The sequence below is a fragment of the Palaemon carinicauda genome, chromosome 17, assembly GCF_036898095.1.
Source record: "Palaemon carinicauda isolate YSFRI2023 chromosome 17, ASM3689809v2, whole genome shotgun sequence".
NCBI classification, from domain to species: Eukaryota; Metazoa; Arthropoda; class Malacostraca; order Decapoda; family Palaemonidae; genus Palaemon; species Palaemon carinicauda.
The window spans coordinates 90,890,843-90,898,342 of record NC_090741.1 but is presented as its reverse complement, the minus strand read 5'-3'; positions in this window follow the sequence as shown (position 1 = coordinate 90,898,342).

The following is a 7,500-nucleotide window of genomic DNA, read 5'->3' as shown; positions in this document are numbered from 1 at the left end:
TACCTTGAGACTAAAACCAAAACGTTACCTGATAACTGTATACATTAAAAAAAGAAATATATAAAGAAAACTATGATAAAATCTTCGGCATTTTTAATTAGTCTTACCTAGTGAACTTAATCATGAGAGATAACATTCGTTATCAGTAAGTACATCAGAAAAAAAATCCTTAAACATGTTACACCAAATTCATGACTGATTTGACAATGGTAATAATTTGTATTACTGCCCTGAAAAGATTTGAAAACTGAGAATATATAAAGTAGGTTATAATGAAGCTTACTGTTTAATTAAGCCTTTGCCCCAAAATTTATAAAATTTATAGATCGGAAAATTTGTTTAAAAAATAAAATTCTAGATTCGTTTCAATGAATATATATATATATATATATATATATATATATATATATATATATATATATATATATATATATATACATATATATATATATATATATATATATATATATATATATATATATATATATATATATATATATATATATATATATATACTGCAACTGAGAGTTTTATAAATTTCAGTTATAACAAGTTTACGATTGAAATGCTGCAGTAAAGGGGGATTTAACCTGAAAGATAGGAAATATTCTGGTCTATGTTTTCAACTAGAAAAAGCTCTGTTTTCCAGTCCGATTCTTAGCTCGTTCTTTTATAAACAAGGGCCTTTGCAGTAGTTGAGGCTTTTTTTTTACCCGGTTGGCAAGAATAAATATTGATATTAAACATACAACGGCCTTTTTTTACATTATTCGGATGGATATATTTGGATAAAATTTGTCTCAAACTCTTTATATATATATATATATATATATATATATATATATATATATATATATATATATATATATATATATGGGTGTGTGTGTGTGTGTGTGTACAAACACACGCACGTATGAATACAATAGCTCCAAGTTCTGGGACAGAGTATTTGGTGCTGAAATCCCACTTTATTATAATCTATATATTTCATAATATTCGTCAACAAATAAAATACATTGTCACAATTTCTTTTTCACGCTTTGATTCACTAATTCAGTATCAAGCTGTTTATATAATTTTGTCACAAACAAAGATTTCTTACTATATGTTAAACGTAGTTTTAATTACCCCGAATTCAAGCGTAGTAAAAATAAACTTATTCCTTAAGGGGTATCAAATATACAAATACATATTTTGGATGCTAAATAGAAGCCTGATTTTATATGTTTTTTGGTTTGGGTTTTATATCCGGATAAAAGATAATATGAAAGTAAAACAAAACAAAAATCATAAAACAAATATAAAATCAATATTTAAAATTCAATGTACAATTATAGGGGAAACGTAAAAATGCAATAATATAGGAAAAGAGGCTGTAAAGAAACGGTATAATATAAAAGAGACCTGAAATACATAAACTTATGGTAAAATAATTACTATAAAGATAAAATAGAGTATAAAAAGGAAGGTAAAAATATTAAGAGACAGTAAAATCGAACAGACCGATGAAAACCAAGTTTTTAGTTTCTCTCAGTTTTAAGATATTGTTTAACATCTACGCTGAGATGGAGAGAGAGAGAGAGAGAGAGAGAGAGAGAGAGAGAGAGAGAGAGAGAGAGAGAGAGAGAGAGAGATGCTTCTTTAGGTTCAAAATAAAGATGTGATTTATCATTCATTGTGATCCACATGCATTATTGTTTCTACTGCAGTTTTATTTCCTGCTGTTGTTTAACCGGTACGAAAATACCATTGTTGTTATTTACTATGAAGTCGTTGTTTTTGTTGTTGTTTTTACGCAGATTCCCAGAAGCGAAAACATCAAAAATATGTAGAGTGTTATTGCTGTGTATTGTCTCTTACAGAAGAAATTGCTTTTGATTTATTGAAGAAAACATTTCTGCGAAAGGTAAAGTTATACAATATTGCAAAAAAATATAATTTTTTTAAACTATTAGCAGGATTATCTTTGTTATTATTATCAATACTCTTATTATTACTAGTAAAACATGTTGCCCAGTTAGAAGAACATATGCCACAAACAATCAAGAAGCAGCAGAGAATGGGAAAAAGAAAAAAATATTAAAAAACAACAAATAATCTTGAGACTTTCATATCATACGATTTAGTAATTGGTTTTTTACTTCACGTTGTTCAAGCCAGTTATAATCATCTATATCTTATTAATATTAACAAATTAGGCTCCAGTTTCCATTTTTATTCACATTCCCTGAAAATATTCATGCAATATCAACTTTTTCAAATATATTTTAATGATAAAATCTATTTTAAAATTATCTCATTTTTTTTCTAATTTTATGATGACACTGAAAAAGTATTAAAAATAGTCTCCTGTTTTGTACTGATATATTCCTAAAAATACTAAAATTACTTTAATTGTTCATTATCATAATAAAAAGCATCCTTAATCTTCTTCATAATTTGGGTTCAATTTGAATAATTTATTCACATGGCATCAATATAATCCCCCTCTTTTAATCTCTTTCCTAGAGATGAGGTTAAAAATTAAAGTTACATAAAGCTTCATTAATTCTCTAGGATTTATTTCCTTGATCCCCAAAAGACAAAGAGAAGGAGGTAATCCAAATTACTTCTCTTCGACCATAAGATGAGGAAAAGGAGAGAAGTTTCCTTTTAGTCACCAGAATTTGGACAAATTGTGTTAGAGAGAGAGAGAGAGAGAGAGAGAGAGAGAGAGAGAGAGAGAGAGAGAGAGAGAGAGAGAGATGCAACTGATTAACTGTTGTGTAACCTTGCCCCAATCCGTTAATCGTATTCTTTTCTTTGTCTTTATCATCATCTCACGCCATTATTATTTTCGTCTATTCTAAAACCACAACCGTATTCTCTTCTCCCTTCTATTCTTCGCATTTCTTTTATTCTTCCCAATGAATTTCGTAGGAATGATCATGCCATAAAATTACCCAGAGCCCACGACAACAAAAGACGTCCCATTTGCTTTGATATATTAAGGGTAAAAATCCCACTAAAACTAAAAATAATTATACTTCTAAAAGTCATATTTTCTATTGTATTCATATTTTTTCTTTATTCATTATTTCACTTCCGACTAGATTTACTTAATTATATTTTTGACTAAATATTTATCAAGTCACTAATTATCAGTGAAACATACAAAAAAAAAAAAAAACATCTGTTTTGTTAATTTAAGATTTGAATAACTTACATATATGTGTATATATATATATATATATATATATATATATATATATATATATATATATATATATATATATATATATATATATATATATATATATATACTGGCATAGAAAGACCCTAAAAAGACGCAATTGGAAGGTTACATCAGAGGCCTTTTGTCCTACTGTATAGTTACGGGTGCTGGTGAGGATGGTGTATATTGATATATATATATATATATATATTATATATATATATATATATATATATATATATATATATATATATATTATATATATATATATATATATATATATACACACAATTTATTATCAGGTCATATAATATAATAGCAAATGATTGAGCCAATGTATATTACAATTCATTATACTGCAGAACAATTTACAGATATAAATTATTCTTACAAAACTTTTTTGTACAATTGCATCATCTGTTCGCCTACTTTGTAAGGCATTATTTTACAAAACTACATTAAAATGTAATTTCCCATCAAATGAATTGTGAATTCATCGGGTCACTTAATGCAAATGTTAAGTCAGAATACACATTATTTATGAGGCACTGTATAAAGCCAAGGAGATTGTAAAAGTCTATTGGGCTGCAGAAGGAAAACTTTATTGTACTTGTTTTGAAAATTCGAAGAGAAAGGAAAATCTCGAATGCTATGATGTGCGGAAGGAAGAAATCCCGGAAGAATGTCAATCTTCGATTCCTGTGATAACTGGTTACACACACACACACACACACACACACACAGAGAGAGAGAGAGAGAGAGAGAGAGAGAGAGAGAGAGAGAGAGAGAGAGAGAGAGAGACTATAAAATCTAAACGGCTCATACCACAATAGTGTTCCAATATTCACGGGTTGAAGCCGAAGGAAGTGTAAAAGAAAGATTATCGTTATAGAAATCATGAAAAGCACCTCTATAAAGTATGACACCTTGCTTTATAAGGACAGCTCAATACTTAAAATTGGTTCTAAGAAGTAAGCGACAGTCTTTTGAAGTTGTAAAGGAGTTTAGTATTTGTAATAGTATCCGTCGTCATAATAATAATAATAATAATAATAATAATAATAATAATAATAATGATAATAATAATAATATTATAATTAATAATAATAATAATAATAATAATAATAATAATAATAATAATATTAATAATAATAATAATAATACATTCAAACTATTAAGCTTGAAAAACCGATATTGCTAGAATACTGAAATGTATAAAGAAAGAGTAAACTTCAAAGAGGATATTGAGCTTGCCTATGTGTGTGTTTGTGTGAGAGGGTCAGACATCCAGTTAAAACCTGACTGAAAAGATCTCTCTTGAAATTTGCAGGAAGAGGCTAAACCTTGAAAGATACTAAACGTCTTGCAAGGAGATAAATCAGCCACACTCACAAAAGGATACAAGAAGGATAGGAGACTGAGGATCAGACTTCTGGAATTACTTTCGTTCATCAGAGAGAGAGAGAGAGAGAGAGAGAGAGAGAGAGAGAGAGAGAGAGAGAGAGAGAGAGAGAGAGAGAGAGGCTTTACTCCAATCTTGATGAAGACCCATTTCTCGCATTTGCTTTCGACAGATATTCTTAATCCAAATTAATGCCTTTGACCCAAAGTTTAAGGAGCTAATTAGATGTTGCGTTGAAGTAAAAGGTTGTGTGAAAGAGAGAGAGAGAGAGAGAGAGAGAGAGAGAGAGAGAGAGAGAGAGAGAGAGAGAGAGAGAGAGGGGATAAAATTTATTTAACACTTCGGTTCACTCAAATTTCCTAAGAAATTCTTGGTTATTTTAGGCCAATTCATTTACCGTATTTCCCGTGTCATAAGACGCACCTTTTTTTCAGGAAAAATTTCCGTCAAAATCACCCTGCGTCTTAACACTAGGAAAAAGTTGTGTAGGGGAGTTTGACACCCCTCAAAACACATTCTATTGACATACAAGCACTCATACTCTCGAGAGATAGAATATAAACCTTCAATTATCATTCATATAGTATATATTCATTCATTTTTTATATTGCACTTCATTCAATGAAGTACAGTAGTAAATTATTAGTTACTTTGGTAATCAGCTGATGACTCGGTAACACCTTTCCACAAGTAAACATGCCAACTAGTGGTCTCTTAGCAGACGACACTATGACATAGTTGTTTATTTAGTATATATCAAATTTTATCATATTTTGTTGATATTTTGTAATAAAGAAATATATTGATAATGACTCTGTTGTCCTGAGTTCCGAATAATGCAAACAGATAGTTGCTGAATACGTACTCGGAAAAAAACTTCTGTTAGTTGAGTGCAGTATTACCAAGTTAGCAAAAAAGTAACTAGACCCAGAATCATATAAACAGTAGTGAAAGTATTCCACCTAAAAGAATTTATATAATATAATCAATAACCACATTTTGTGTGAAAAATTTATAGGGTATATGAGGAATTTTAGAACTATCACTAGATTTTTACATCTTTACCATAATTTTATAGAGAACCTTTGGCAACACTGCTTTCGTGTAAAAAACACTTCAAACGCCAAGCACTTTGAGTAAACGTGTATTTTTGGTGGAAACTACGACTGGTTTAGTTGTTTCTTATAACAATATGTAATGGAAGTGGGTTAATCAGCATATAGCTAATAAATATAAACTTGAACATTTCATAATACACCCAAAATAAGAAAAGTTACTGTGCCAGACAATAATCACGTTAGAGTCCCTGACCATGAATTTCTGCTAAGAAGTTTTTAATCATCAATTTTTTTTTTTCCTAAAACTGCCTTGCTAATTTAAGGGTGCGTCTTACCACTTGTAGCGTCTTATCACACGGGAAATACGGTACTTACTCTTGGAATACTCAAATGATATAAATTAAGTAATGAATAAAATCCTAAAAAATGCCATTTCCTTTCTCTACAGTTGAAAGTGCATAATAAAACCTGTACAAATTTGACTGAATCATACCTTTTATTTTAATTTCAATATTAGTTTTCTAAGGTTTGATAACATTATTTTGTTGTCTAGAATTTACATAGGCACTTGTTTTAGGGAGTGAAGACTAGAGGTCTTAAACACATTCTCTGAGCAAGAAGGGCGTAAGTGGGTCCATTTGCAAGATGCTAGCTCTTTAGGTAATAACTTGATTTCCGGAAAAAATTACGACCAACGGTCAAGGCTACCCCAATTCCTCTTGGAAGAAAACAGAAAAATGGCCAGAACTCGAGATCCGTTGAGGATATCGACATGGTGGTTCACGCTATTGTTCCATTTTTCTTTTTTAAACTAGGAGGAGCAGGAGGAGGAGGAGGAGGAGGAGGAAGAGAATGAGCGCGAAGGGGAAGAGGATGAGAAAGAGGGGTAGGAGGAGGGTCGTTTTCATGACCTTTGACTGGAGAGCTGCATGAATGAGGCTGAGATGAGTGCCAATAATAATAATAATAATAATAATAATAATAATAATAATAATAACCACTATTATTTTTACTATAATCATAATCAAAGTTATGAAAATCTCCATGTTGGATAAACCCGTAATTTTCAGTTCTAATCTGTAAATAAACAATCAGCAGTTGAATAAGATACCTTGAAAACAAAACAAAAACGTTACCTGATAACTGTATACATTAAAAAAAAATGTATCAAGAAAACTATGATAAAATCTTCGGCATTTTTAAATAGTCTTACCTAGTGAACTTAATCATGAGAGATAACATTCGTTATCAGTAAGTACATCAGAAAAAAATCCTTAATCATGTTACACCAAATTCATGACTGATTTGACAATGGTGATAATTTGTATTACTGCCCTGAAAAGATTTGAAAACTGAGAATATTTAAAGTAGGTTATAATGAAGTTTACTGTTTAATTGAGCCTTTGCTCCCAAATTTATGAAAATTATATATCGGAAATTTTGTTTAAGAAATAAAATTCTAGATCCTTTTCAATGTATATATATATATATATATATATATATATATATATTATATATATATATATATATATATATATATATATATATATATACTGCAACTGAGAGTTTTATAAATTTCAGTTATAAAAAGTTTACGATTGAAATGCTGCAGTAAAGGGGGATTTAACCTGAAAGCAAGGAAATATTCTGGTCTATGTTTTTTAACTAGTAAAAAGCTCTGTTTTTCAGTCCGATTCTTAGAGCGTTCTTTTATAAACAAGGGCCTTTGCAGTAGTTGAGGCTTTTTTTTACCCGGTTTGGCATGAATAAATATTGATATTAAACATACAACGGCCTTTTTTTATATTATTCGGATGGATATATTT